The sequence below is a fragment of the Helianthus annuus genome, chromosome 17 (genome assembly GCF_002127325.2).
Source record: "Helianthus annuus cultivar XRQ/B chromosome 17, HanXRQr2.0-SUNRISE, whole genome shotgun sequence".
NCBI lineage: Eukaryota > Viridiplantae > Streptophyta > Magnoliopsida > Asterales > Asteraceae > Helianthus > Helianthus annuus.
This window is the reverse complement of record NC_035449.2, coordinates 77015630-77031080: the sequence shown is the minus strand read 5'-3', so window position 1 is coordinate 77031080 and position 15451 is coordinate 77015630. Positions and strand designations below refer to the sequence as shown.

Below are 15451 nucleotides of genomic sequence, written 5' to 3'. Positions count from 1 at the left end.
GAGAATTCGACCAATGGCAGGTAAGTGTCCCAATTACCATCGAAGTCTATGACACAAGAGCGAAGCATGTCTTCCAAAGTATGAATCGTTCTTTCAGTCTGACCATCGGTTTGTGGATGGAATGCGGTACTTAGATTAAGCTCAGTACCTAGTGCAGCTTGAAACGTTTCCCACAGGTAAACCGACCATCACGATCAGAAATGATGTCACGAGGCGTACCGTGTCGACAGATAACTTCATCTGTGTAGATTCGGGCTAATTTTTCTACCTTGTAGTCTTCTCGTATTGGCAGGAAGTGAGCTGATTTGGTCAAACGATCAACGATAACCCAAATGCTATCGTGACCTGCGGTTGTACGTGGGAGTTTGGTTATGAAGTCCATAGCTATACTCTCCCACTTCTATATAGGGATTGGAAGTTGTTCGAGTAAGCCAGAGGACCTTTGGTGTTCAGCCTTAACCTTCGAGCAAGTTAGGCACTTTCCAATGTAAAGAGCGATATCCCTCTTCATGCTCGGCCACCAGTACTTGTAGCGAAGGTCCTGGTACATTTTGTCGGCACCGGGATTAATAGAATACCGGGATTTATGGGCTTCGTTCATCAGAATCTGTCGCAATTTGTTTCGCTTAGGGATCCAAATTCGGTCCAGATAATGAAATATCCCATTCGATTTACTCACTAGCTGGGCTCCATCATGATGAATTCTTTCCTTCTTCAAGGTACGCTCGGTAAAACATGCATGTTGGGCTTCGCGAATGAGAGACTCGAGGTGATGCTGGGCTGGAATGTTTGGAATGCTATGCAGGTAGCTTCGTCTGCTAAGTGCGTCGGCAACGATGTTTGCTTTGCCGGGGTGATAACGAATCTCGCAATCGTAATCATTGAGAAGTTCTACCCATCGGCATTGACACATATTAAGCTCTTTCTGGTTAAATATGTGTTGCAGGCTCCTGTGGTCGGTGAAGACCGTACACTTTGTACCATAGAGGTAGTGTCGCCAAATATTTAACGCAAAAACAACTGCGCCTAGCTCGAGATCATGGGTTGTATAGTTCTTCTCATGGATTTTGGCTGACGATAGGCGTAAGCGATAACCTTGTCTCGTTGCATGAGCAAACAACCAAGACCAAGGTTCGAGGCATCGCAATAGACAATAAAGTCATCGTTTTCGTCGGGTAGAGCGAGGACGGGTGATGCGTGCTAGTGTGTTTTAGGTATATATTTTAAGCCCTTTTTACACTTTAGCCAAGTTTTAAATTTATAAAACACGATATTTACTAACACTAAACACACATATGGGCAAGTGCACCCATCGTGGACGTAGTATAGTGTTGGTAAGATACCGAGGTCGTCCAAGGACACAAGAGCTTTTAGTATCGGTTTATCCTCAACGTCTAATCAAATCAAAATGTTAGAAAAAGATTTTTAAACTAAGAAAATAAAACTAACTAAATGCTGAAAAATAAAATAAAAATAAAAACAGATAGACGAGATGAATCACTTGGATCCGACTCGTGTGTTAGTATAACCTTTGATTATTTTCGCACTTTTGCACTTGTTTAAGAGATTATCTTAGTTATTGTAGTAGGCCCCTCTTTTGAAGGCGACGTTACCCTCAACCCAGTAGTTTGAGTCAGCAAGGATACAATCCTAAAGGGTCGGATTATTGAAAGATAATTAATTAAGTTATTAATGCAAATTATGGTAGGCCCCTCTTTTGGAGGTGACGTTACCCTCGACTAAGTAGTCTGAGTCAGCAGGGATACAGTCCTAAATAGCCGGGTTATAGTATTAATAGTAGTTAACTTATGAGGGGATCAAAGAGTTTGGACCCCCGCCATCCAATACCTTTGGGTATTGAAGGAGGTCCTACTAAATTTGACCCAGGTCCCTTGCAGGACCTCTAAACGCTGAACAAGGGCAAGACCCTTGCCAAACCGTTCCCTTAACCCCCGACCAGGTAGCCAACATACCTCCATATAGACCGTGGAGATATGAATGGTGAAAATCTTTTATTTTATATAGACAGTAAAATAATGCCAAGACACCACGGACAAACGATAAGGAAGAATCACCTTCAACATAATCAACTAGTTATTAAAGTCATTAATACAAAACCAATTAAAAAGTGCAAAGGATTAAAAATAAAAAGTATTATACTAAACACTTGTCTTCACCAAGTGATGTAAGAGACTTAGGCAAACATGACCTTGATTGTCAAGAACTCTTACGATCAATCTTGGATCCCGAGACGACTCACACACTCTATGATGGACAATGGATGATGGTGGTGGATGATGGTGTTGTGATGGTGGTGGGTGGTGGGTAAAGTGTGAGAGAGGTGGTGTGCCAAGGGATGAGTTGCAATGGCTCCAAGCACTCCTATTTATAGGCTGAACAGAAGCCTGGGCACAGCCCCGTGTCCGCTGGGCACGGCCCCGTGCCCGTCTGACACTATCTCTCTTCATTAATTGTAATTCGCAATTACAATTAATGCGCCTGCAGTACTTTGGGCACGCCCTTTTCATGTTGGCAAGCAAATTACAGTATCGTTCAATGATCTCTCTAGTACTCTCATTTTTTAACCCACAGAACAAATCGAACTCTTTCTTTAGAAGCGACTTCTTGCTCTTAACCATCTCTTCGCTTCCCCTAAACTTTGAACGTAATGCTTTCCAAATCGAATATGATGTTCCATTGTGTTGTAAAAGCACTATAATATCTTCTTTCACCGCTTGTTGAAGAAGACTTAGCATCATTTTCTCATCTTTGTACTTCTTCCTAGCATCAGCAGTAAGATCTTTTATCGGAACGGGTTCTTCATCATCATTCAAAGGTCTAACATACTTTGTCTCGACACATTCCCAAGCATCAAGATAATTTTCTTGCACCCAATTCTCAAACCGACCTTCCCAACCTTTAAATTCTTCGATGTTCGTTAGTTTGGGAGGCTTTTGCATCGTCCCTGTTTCGTTTTCGAGCATTGTGGTTTGAACAGCAGTGATTGGGGTACTCGGAGTAGCGAATGCGTTGTAGAACTCAGAATCCATGCTTCACACTTGTATCACCTGATGATCTTGAATTACCTGACGATCTCGAATTCACCTGATGAAGAAACACACAAACAATCAGTTAAAAAAAATGAACTAACTATATAAAAGTATGAGAGTGAAATTGATCTAGGACTCGTGTTGAAGACTTGCGGACTTGTTTCAATATCGTTAAAGTGAAATCACTGAATGACTAGACTTGATTGAGACAAAATGAATTCAAATTGAATCGAAGACACTTAGACAAACAATTCACTTCTGTTGGGCTTCTTTAAGACTTGATCGTAATTTGGGCCGAGAACAATGATGAAAGTTGCCACTATGGATTCAAACTATTTGGCCGATGACAGAGATCAAACACATGGGCTGAATCAATAAGATCCACAAACAAACAAGCCGAATTGTTATATCCGAAACTTCAATTTCACATGAGCATTTATAGAAACACTTTGACTTTCAATTATTAGGCCTTACATTCCACAAAGACAATACATGATTGGACAGCAACTTTGATATTCAACTTTATGTTAATTGGACCGATCAAGATATAAATTCAGTGGATCACGTGATGACTGCTAAAAGTTATTAAAGATGCACAGAACTTTGTTGACTACTGAATTGAAATACCCATGTATACCGATTTCATTTAATGTTTCACATGCATTGGGCCGATTTTAAACCTTTATCACATGGGCTGCCAAAACACTTAAACAAACCATATGATTGATTGGCAAACAGTGATTGGACCGATAGTTTGAAGGTGGCCGACAAATGTTAAAAGATCAGACTTAATAATGAAGACGATGACTCAAAAAGCGGACCTGTCGTGTTCCTAAGAGCGAACCTGTCAAACACTATAAGCGGACCACAACTGAACCAATAAGCGGACCTGTATGGTGTCGAACAATATAAGCGGACCACAACTGAACCAATAAGCGGACCTGTATGGTGTCGAACAATATAAGCGGACCACAACTGAACCAATAAGCGGACCTGTATAGTGTTTAAAAAAGCGAACCACACTAATATTTTTGAGCGAACCACTAAACTGAGTTAAGAGCGGACTACAAAATTGACTTAAGAGCGAACCACCTCTATCACATAAGCGAACCTAAGTGATACCATAAAAGCGGACCTACTTCGGAACACGTTTTGACCCGTTTTTACTTTGAATTTCAGCCTCAAACTTTCACGGATTTGATTATACACTGTTATGCACAATCTGTGAAATTTTGAGCGAATTCCGACCGTAAAATCTCGGTCTGACGAAGAATGAAGGTGTAGAAGTAAGAATATGTGATGAAATCCAGCAAATCTATGTAGAACTCCTCCTCCTGAAGCTCTGATACCACTTGTAGGATCGGATTCTGACCTGAACGAGTCAATCAGAGGAGTTTGATCAGATACAGGTGCGGAAAACAAGTACCTGATGTAGAAACAGCTAGATATTCTCTTAATTCTCTTTGTTGATTAATTTGACAGCATTTACAATCGATTCTCACACCGGCAGCACCTCGGTATGGAATTTCAGATGTTCCAAACGAGGTCCTCTTTTGTGGTATATATAGGTGAGTAGGTTCCCTTATACGGCATGTCCAAATAAGTGGACCTGACGTAAAAGCGGACCTCACATGTCCGTATAAGTGGACCTGACACAAAAGAGGATCTCCTATGTCCGTATAAGCGGACCTCCTCTCTAAAACACATAAACTCTCCAGTTTTCTCGTAAAACGCGCCCTAACCTATACATTACAATGAAAAACTCGATCTAAGACGAAATCAACAGATGTAGTGCACCAACAGACTCCCCCTCAGATGTTGATGGAGTCGACTATCGAGTCACAACAATGCTGTCTCTTCATATCTTCAGTCTTGATCAGTCTTTGGGCTTCTCTCTCTCTATCTTCTTCTCTTTCTCTTTTATCATCAACAGACTCCCTCACTTTGAAGTTTGACATCTTTTAAGTTTATCAAGTCCAACATGTGCTCCCCCTCAAATGTTGACTTTTCCTACACAACAACTCAACCACAACATAAGTTTTATGATAAACGTTTAAGCATATAAACATCACCAAACAACAAACTAACCAGCCAATCCGATACTGATGAACCACTTGGAATTGTAACATTTTTCTTATTAAAATAAAACACAATCACCCAAACCAATTGTTCATTATGTTTAGCACTTAGAAATTTGAAAATCAGCTTTTCAATATCAGTCGTCGAAAATCTTTTTGTCTTTTCAAAAATTTATGCTAAAACACACCAAAACTATTTTTGGATTTTTCTAAAAGAAAATACATGCAGAAATGAACTCTTTACAGACAATATTTTTGTGAGCTCGTGTAAGAGGATCATATCAGTTTATGAGACATATCACCAACACCGTTAAGCTTTAAACATTCTCAGTTCTAAACAATTTACCTAGATTGTCAATATGTTTGTCCACTTAAATTTTCACACAGACTTCAATTGATTCGAGATACGATATTAATGTTTTAGAGACTTAAACTTAATTGTGTATCACTCCACTTGAATATACTCCTGTATCCAGATCCCAAATATTCAGTCTTACAGGTGAGTATACCACAGATGATATCTGTAAAGGGGTTATGTGCGAGGGCCGTGAGAGCTCAGGTCGATACTTCCGTATACGCAGAGAGATGACGGCTTCGACTTTTCGGTGTGTCCCCTTTAGAGGATCTTTTGATTACAACAGCAGCGACTATCAATTTTATTGTTTCATCAGCTAGCTGAGGGCGATGCTATGTTTCAAGCATTTTGCGAAAAGCATTATCCGGGGACTAGGTCAGTACTTCCATACAGCAGAAGTCCCGGGATAATACCCAAGATATCACTGAGTATAAAGACCTAGTATCTCAGAATACGGGACCTTTCAAACAAGATTTCGGGGGTTACCCATATATCCAAGAATAGTTACCCACGAATCAAGCAAGTTTGATTTAGGTTTATATCTCGTTTCAATTTACTAAATGTGCGAAAATCTACTGACACATCCGCAGTAAGATCGTTTATCACTTTTAAACTTTCCAATTCTTTAGCATGTTGTGATAGTCCACTGATGTACTATCATTTCCTCTTTTTCACAACAAAACTCTTTTTTGATTTTATCATGTTTTTGGTTTTTTCAAATTTTCTAATGTTTTTGGATTTTCTGAAATTTTCTTACTCCCCCTAAAATGCAAACACATTAACGAAAATATGAAAACAAACTGTACAGAAACATGACAACCGATATCAAATCACCTCAAATCTCCATTCACTAGGCATAAACAATCAAAACTCCCCCTATCAACAAACTATTTTCCCATTTAGATTTCAAAACACTTTAGTTTGTTTTAATCAAAATGGTTTTTCCGGAAAATAAGTTTGATTGATTTTACCACTTGTAGGTTTATCAAACAAATGTTCGGGGATGTGGTTCATCATCTTGTCTTCCAACCAAAAGTAGGAAAATACAAGTACAACTTAATGTCCTTGATTTACCATATGCAATCAAATCATCTAACCACTTGTAATTATAACCAACAAACATAAACAAACCTCTTTACCGATTGTATGATTGACGTTACCGAATAAAATTCAAGAAAGATGCCGATTCATGCTCCACGCTTACCAACCTGGGAGCTCCGGCAAGTCCCGAGACTTACTGTTCATAATATGTACCATCCCAGTCACAAACCAGGGATGGTTCAACCTTTTCTTTCTTTGTTTTCTTCTCGTAAAATTCTTTAACCCCTTTGACTTTTCGATCAATCATCTTGCCAAAGATATGTTTTACCTTGGGGTTAAAGACCTTCTCAGCATCAAATTCCTGTTTATCATTATAAAATTGGTTAGAAATTTCAATTTTACCAATTTTCTTTTTATAATTCTCAGCCCGAAGTAATGGAAACTCCTCATCATTCACAATCGGAACTGATTTTTCATCTTTTACATCTGCTTCACATTTTGAAACAACTTGTGGCTCAACTGACTTTGTGGAATCAGTTTCATCGCCTGAAGATAACTCCTCTGATTTTGACCCATCAGAATCATCGCTAGAGCTTTCACCAACCTTCTTAACAATCCATTTCTAGTTGTCAGATTTTGCTCTTTTCTTGTAAAACTTGTTTGAACTCTCACCAATTTCAAAAATAGAAATTTTAAACAGTTTGGTTCGATCAATTGGTGGTTCAAACTCAACCACTTGTTTTTTGAGTTTATGAGATACTCCCTGTTTTGATTGCATCGCCTTAGAACAATCTTTGGCAATATGTCCAACATTGTTGCACTTGAAACAGGTTCTCGAGTCTCTCTTCTACTCAGCTATCTTCTTCAACTCAACTTGCTTCTTCGTCAGAAACTCACTGTTTGATTCTTTCCAGAAGTTTGTCTTTTCTTCTTCATCAGTTGATGTACCTGAAACAAATGACATTTTGGATTTAAAATCACGAACATATTTTTCATTTTTCTGTTTTTCTGTAGGAGTAAAACCTAAACCTTTCTTTTTGAAATTACCGTTATGGTTTGATTTCTTTTGGAAACCTGAACCAGAATTGTAATTCTTTTTCTTGTTTAATCTTTGTTGTACTCTTGAGGTGTATTTTTTAGATTTTTCCTTAAGACATAAGTCTTTTATTTCAGAAATATTGATTTCTGTGAGTTTGAAAACCTTGTTTATCAATTCAGTTTTGACACCTCTTATTGGAAATTCCTCATTAGAATATAATTTGTCAGAATCATTCAAAGTGTAGGCAACTTTAAACAACCCATCATCCAAATTAGATTTTGATAATAGGAATTCTTTGTCATAGACTATTTTTCCCTGTTTTTCTGTTTGACCCGGAGTGCTTGACTCTGACGCGGACTCCGACTTTGACTCCTCTATCTCATCGTTTTCTAACACATGATCCACGACTTTCTTCATTAATTGAGACTGTTGATCTGTGTCAGACGATGTAAACAACATCAATACTTTCTGGAAGATTTACTGACGACTCTGACTCCCACTGTAAATTTGTGGCCTTTTTAACTCTTTCATCGTTAGGATATCTAGGCAAATATCCATTTTCCAGCGGGGGTGGACACTTGTTATAACTGACACCTTGCTTCTTACCAGATGGCGTCTTTTCAGTGTCTTTTTTCTTGTCATTCTTCTTCTTGTCAGCAGTCTTTTCATCAGCACCTTTTCCAGCTTCTTTCTCTTCAGTTACATCATCATCTTCCCATACCTTCATACTTTCAACCGTCGGATAAATCCTGTCAATAACATAGGAAGTACATGAGTAACTTTTTAACAAACGATGAACTCTTTCAGTTTCAATTCTTTGCAGCTCAAGCTTTTGTTCCAAAGCAGCACACTTCTCAATGTAGTTGTTTACAACTTTCTGCTTTGTCATGAAGGCTCCCTGAAGTGTCTTCATCGCTGTAGCTTGTTCTTCACTCGTTTGGTTGTATTGATTCATCGTTTTGTTCAGCACATCATAAGACTCCTTCAGACTGTTCAAGTTGTAAATCAATGTGCTGTTCTGCTTCTTTACAGCTTCACAGTTTTCACACTTCACCGGAATCTTTTTCGCATCAACTTCTTCATCAACTTTGAATTTTGGAACTTCTTTCACCTTTTGTCTTCTTACCACCGGCACCTCTTCATCATCATTGATCACCGGTGTCTTGATCTTTTTCTTTTTCTTCTTGGCTTTTTCATCTTCACTATCACTTTCAGCAAGCAGCTTCATATCTTCTTTATATTTTCTTGCCCAATATTCCGTATCATCATCACTATCATCTACAACCTTTGCCGTAAAAGCAGAGTAAGCTGTAGTTTGATCAGGAATATAATCATCCCAAGTGAAATTTGCCCAGCTAAAACCCTCTGGTAATCTCTCATCATCTTGATCAATTATCAAAGCACTACCATCCCTTCTTTTTCCACAATCATAACTACTCACACAAGCCCTCTTTCCAGTGTCTTCAATTACATCTCTTCCATGTGCAGTTTGAGCTTGATGTTTTTGTTGTTGAGATGATTGTTGACCAACTTGGTGGTAGATGGCTTTCCGATAGTAATCATTATTGTTGTTGAACGGATTTTGAGCCCCACTTGCTTCTCGGTTAGTGCACTCCCTCTTGAAGTGTCCTTTTTCCCTGCACCGAAAACAAGTGACTTTAGATTTGTCAAAACCTAAAGTAGAAACATTCGCATCACGAAGATCATCTCTCCCCGTGATTTGTTTGAATTTCTCAGCTCTCCGTAAAACACTAGCCAGACACCACTTTATGTCCATCAGCTCCATTTCTTCAGCATCTATCTGGTCGTAATCTTCTTTGGTTAACATTGGATTCCCGATACGACCTGCAACAAAACAAGTGTAAGATTCCAAAACCATTCCTAACAAAGACATTTGGTTTTTGGCAACTTCCTCAGAATAATCTTGATCATTTTCAAGATTTAACACAATGTTACACTGTAATTTTCTCCCGTTTTTAGTTGCTGAAATATTTGGATCAAAAGCGGAAAATGGTGTGAAACTGGTTTTGCTGTTTGATCCAGATGATGGACTTCCAGATGAATTCTTGGCACTGTAGGCAGTCTCAACCTTAGGAGATAGATTTGAAGATTTCTTTTCATTAACTCCTGCCTTATAATACAACCCGATGTCCTGTTCACCATCAAAATCTTTCATTCTGATCACTTTCCGTTGTTCCATTTCTTGAGCCTCTATTTTTTCAATGAACTTACTGAGCGTCAGATTGCTAAAACCCTTCTTGTTTCTGAGCATCATAAGGTATGTGCCCCAAGTCTCATAGGGCAACGCATCAGCAAGTTTCTCTATCAACTCATCAGTGCTCTTCTCAATACTCAACCTTTACATGTTGGCAAGCGAATTACAGTATCGTTCAATGATCTCTCTAGTACTCTCATTTTTTAACCCACGGAACAAATCGAACTCTTTCTTTAGAAGCGACTTCTTGCTCTTAACCATCTCTTCGCTTCCCCTAAACTTTGAACGTAATGCTTTCCAAATCGAATATGATGTTCCATTGTGTTGTAAAAGCACCATAATATCTTCTTTCACCGCTTGTTGAAGAAGACTTAGCATCATTTTCTCATCTTTGTACTTCTTCCTAGCATCAGCAGTAAGATCTTTTATCGGAACGGGTTCTTCATCATCATTCAAAGGTCTAACATACTTTGTCTCGACACATTCCCAAGCATCAAGATAATTTTCTTGCACCCAATTCTCAAACCGACCTTCCCAACCTTTAAATTCTTCGATGTTCATTAGTTTGGGAGGCTTTTGCATCGTCCCTGTTTCGTTTTCGAGCATTGTGGTTTGAACAGCAGTGATTGGGGTACTCGGAGTAGCGAATGCGTTGTAGAACTCAGAATCCATGCTTCACACTTGTATCACCTGATGATCTTGAATTACCTGAGGATCTCGAATTCACCTGATGAAGAAACACACAAACAATCAGTTAAAAAAAATGAACTAACTATATAAAAGTATGAGAGTGAAATTGATCTAGGACTCGTGTTGAAGACTTGCGGACTTGTTTCAATATCGTTGAAGTGAAATCACTGAATGACTAGACTTGATTGAGACAAAATGAATTCAAATGGAATCAAAGACACTTAGACAAACAATTCACTTCTGTTGGGCTTCTTTAAGACTTGATCGTAATTTGGGCCGAGAACAATGATGAAAGCTGCCACTATGGATTCAAACTATTTGGCCGATGACAGAGATCAAACACATGGGCTGAATCAATAAGATCCACAAACAAACAAGCCGAACTGTTGTATCCGAAACTTCAATTTCACATGAGCATTTATAGAAACACTTTGACTTTCAATTATTGGGCCTTACATTCCACAAAGACAATACATGATTGGACAGCAACTTTGATATTCATCTTTATGTTAATTGGACCGATCAAGATATAAATTCAGTAGATCACGTGATGACTGCTAAAAGTTATTAAAGATGCACAGAACTTTGTTGACTACTGAATTGAAATACCCATGTATACCGATTTCATTTAATGTTTCACATGCATTGGGCCGATTTTAAACCTTTATCACATGGGCTGCCAAAACACTTAAACAAACCATATGATTGATTGGCAAACAGTGATTGGACCGATAGTTTGAAGGTGGCCGACAAATGTTACAAGATCAGACTTAATAATGAAGACGATGACTCAAAAAGCGGACCTGTCGTGTTCCTAAGAGCGAACCTGTCAAACACTATAAGCGGACCACAACTGAACCAATAAGCGGACCTGTATGGTGTCGAACAATATAAGCGGACCACAACTGAACCAATAAGCGGACCTGTATGGTGTCGAACAATATAAGCGGACCACAACTGAACCAATAAGCGGACCTGTATAGTGTTTGAAAAAGCGAACCACACTAATATTTTTGAGCGAACCACTAAACTGAGTTAAGAGCGGACCACAAAATTGACTTAAGAGCGAACCACCTCTATCACATAAGCGAACCTAAGTGATACCGTAAAAGCGGACCTACTTCGGAACACGTTTTGACCCGTTTTTACTTTGAATTTCAGCCTCAAACTTTCAGGGATTTGATTATACACTGTTACGCACAATCTGTGAAATTTTGAGCGAATTCCGACCGTAAAATCTCGGTCTGACGAAGAAAGAAGGTGTAGAAGTAAGAATATGTGATGAAATCCAGCAAATCTATGTAGAACTCCTCCTCCTGAAGCTCTGATACCACTTGTAGGATCGGATTCTGACCCGAACGAGTCAATCAGAGGAGTTTGATCAGATACAGGTGCGGAAAACAAGTACCTGATGTAGAAACAGCTAGATATTCTCTTAATTCTCTTTGTTGATTAATTTGACAGCATTTACAATCGATTCTCACACCGGCAGCACCTCGGTATGGAATTTCAGATGTTCCAAATGAGGTCCTCTTTTGTGGTATATATAGGTGAGTAGGTTCCCTTATACGGCATGTCCATATAAGCGGACCTGACATAAAAGCGGACCTCCCATGTCCGTATAAGTGGACCTGACACAACAGAGGATCTCCTATGTCCGTATAAGCGGACCTCCTCTCTAAAACACATAAACTCTCTAGTTTTCTCGTAAAACGCGCCCTAATCTATACATTACAATGAAAAACTCGATCTAAGACGAAATCAACAGATGTAGTGCACCAACAATATATATATATATACATATATATATATATATATATTTACTTTTGTCACACGAAAACCGAGCTTGTTACTAAAATAAAAGGTAAAAATAAAAAGGGTTTTTGGTGGGTAAAAAGGGTTTTGGGTTAAGAAATGAAAAGGTTTAGGCTCAAAGGGGCTAACTAGGGGGAATTTTTGGGTAGGTGAAAAAAATAAAAATAATGGTGTTGAAAGAAAAAGGGTTAGTCCTAATGCCTCCATCATTTACTTACTTGGGTTTAAGTTGGTAAGGACCGGGAATGAATTGTCGTGGCAAGTTCTAGAGTCGTAAGAACCAAGCGGCTATTCACACAAGAAACGAAAAATGAGCATTTAGCGTAAAGATGTATATTTGTATGTTCAATAAAGGCTCAAAACTCACTTTTGTGGGAATGGGTTTTTATGTGATCAAGTATATATACTCGAATTTTAACTAAGCGTGTCATGCCGTTTCATAATTTTCTTACGTTGGTTCTTTTTATCACGATGCTATCGGTTGTAAACTTATAAAAATATAACCTTGTTAGTCTTAGAATTCCCAACTTAAACTTAGACAAGTAGAAAAAAAATGAAAATTTTTTTTTGAAAAAATTTGGGGTGATTAGCGGTTCCAATAGAGTTTTGTGTAAGGCTTGTTATTAGGGCTTGTTATTAGGACTTGCAAAATTCAAGGTTTTAGCATCCCCCCCACACTTAAATTACACATTGTCCTCAATGTGTCCTAAAAATAAATTTTTAGGTTGATTGAATGTGCAAAATGGTGTTAAAAGCAAAAATTTTTATGTTACTGGCAGTCTGGACACGGCCCCGTGGTGACCAGGCATGGCCCCGTGTTCAGGTGCCAGTAACAATAATTAAGGAAAAGAAACAGAAGCCTGGACACGGGGGCGTGTTTGGTGAACACGGCCCGTGTCCAGTTACCTGAACTGGGCATCTGTCTGCAGGTTGTTCAGCACGGGGCCGTGTTGGCTGGGCACGGCCCATGCTGAGCTTACTGTTATGGAGAAATTGTTGTCGGATGGCCTTGTTTTTGTGCATGGGGCTATGTTTCTCGTTTCCCTTGTTATCCTTGACCACCATGAGTGTGTTTTATTCCTGTAAATTAAAACTAAAAGATTAAACTTAAACTAAGGATAGTTCCGCGGATTGCCTCCGTGGTGCGCCACGTTTATAAGGGTCCTTGGCTAGACCCAAGGCAAGGTTATATGTTTTCTGAGCGGGGTGTTTTGCATCCCATGTTGCACCGTCGGAGAGCATCATCCAAACTCGAATCAATAACCTCCATGTAATTGACCGGGTTATCGTCCTCTATTCTCTTCCCAACCCCGAACTTTACTTCATTATCCCCATATTTTAAAGTGAGTGTTCCGTCATTCATGTCCACCACTGCCTGTGCGGTGGCGAGAAATGGTCTCCCTAGTATGAGGGGGACTTTGGTGTCTTCTTCCATGTCAAGTATGACAAAGTCGGCCGGGTAGACGAAATTGTCGACCTTGACTAGGAGATTTTCAATGACACCTTGCGGGAATTTGACGGATCGATCAGCAAGTTGTATACTCATTTTTGTAGGACTCGTTTTTCCTAGGCCGAGTCTTTTGAGCATTGATGCGGGCATGAGGTTAATGCTAGCCCCGAGGTCGGCTAGTGCATTACGAACGGGGGAGTCCCCGATCGAGCAAGGAATTGTGAAGCTTCCGGGATCAATTTTCTTTTGGGGGAGTTCGTTGAGTACGAGGGCGGAGCATTCTTCGCCTAAGTTAACTAATTGCAATGTTTCAATTTTCCTTTTATGAGTGAGGAAGTCCCTCATGAACTTAGAATATTTAGGCATTTGGGTTAGGACATCAATAAAAGGAATGTTGACATGCAATTGTTTTAGCAAACTTTCGAATATTACGAATTGCTCATTGGTCTTTTGACGGATTAACCTACCGGGGTATGGAACCGGAGGAGCCTTGGTGGGCTCTGGAGGTGGAGGAGTGACCTTCTCTTGCTGTGGCGGAGATGTGACATCCTCAATAGGTGTTGGCCCTTCTGCGGGACCCACGGTACGGTTCCGTAGAGTGATGAGATGAACTTGTGCCTTTGGGTTTGTCTCGGTATTACTTGGTAGCGTGCCTTGCAGTCTCTCGGAGAAATTTTGGGCTAGTTGATTTATTTGTTTTTCAATGTTTAATTGTAGAAATCTATCCGAGTTTTTCTTTTCAGTGTCGGAGATGAGGCGAGATATAGTATCTTCAAGCCTCTCTCGTCCACCTTGTTGTTGAGGGAAATTTTGTGACTCATTTCTTGGTTGTTGAAAGTTTGTTCGTTGGTTTACGCTTTGTTGGTTACTACTATTGCCGGGTTCTCTCCAACCAAGGTTAGGGTGATTTCGCCATCCTTGGTTGTAGGTGCCCGTTGGAGGACCCGACGGCCAAGGTCTATTATCAATGTAGTTTACCGAATCTTGTTGATCGTCTGTTTCTTTCATACAACTCCAATTTTCATGTGGCCCACTACACCCTTCACAAGTCATAACCGAGACCGTTTTTGTCATTTCCAACTTTTTTATTTTTGAAGAAAGGGCCTCGATTTGGGCTTGTAAAGAAGTGCTTTCATCAACCTAATGGGCGCCCGGGGCAATGGATTTATTGCCTCGGGGAGTGTGCCACTGAAAATTGGTTTGAGCAATTTCCTCAATTTGATTATATATTTCATGCGGGCGGCGATTACCTAAAAGTCCCCCGGAGCTAGAGTCAAGTGTTTGCCTTGTGTGTGGCAACAACCCATTATAGAAAGTGGATACTTGTTGCCATATCGCAAGGCCGTGATGTGGACACTTTCGCAATAGCTCCTTGAACCTTTCCCAAGTTTCATATAAGGATTCCCCGTCCTCTTGTGAATATGTATTAATTTCAGTCATTAATTTAGCCGTTTTAGCGGGAGGGAAATACTTATATAGAAATTTTTGGGCTAGTTCATCCCAGGTGTTTACCGATCCAGCTGGGAGGGCGTTAAGCCAAGCTTTCGCTCGATCTTTTAGTGAAAAAGGAAACATTCAGAGGCGGATGGCGTCATTTGATGCTCCATTGATCCGAAAGGTATCACATATTTCTAAGAAATTAGTAATATGTAGATGGGGATCCTCATCCGCAAGCCCATGGAAGGTTGCAGAGTTTTGAAGCATCTGTATCAAATGCG

The 15451-nt window shown here is 39.6% G+C and overlaps 1 non-coding gene across 1 annotated transcript; it reads left to right on the top strand.

Moving 5' to 3' along the window:
• Nucleotides 1-15072: 15072 nt before the first annotated feature.
• LOC118489487 lies at nucleotides 15073-15179 on the top strand. Its single transcript, XR_004887507.1, has one exon. It is a non-coding gene; the product is annotated as a small nucleolar RNA R71 (small nucleolar RNA).
• Nucleotides 15180-15451: the final 272 nt, after the last annotated feature.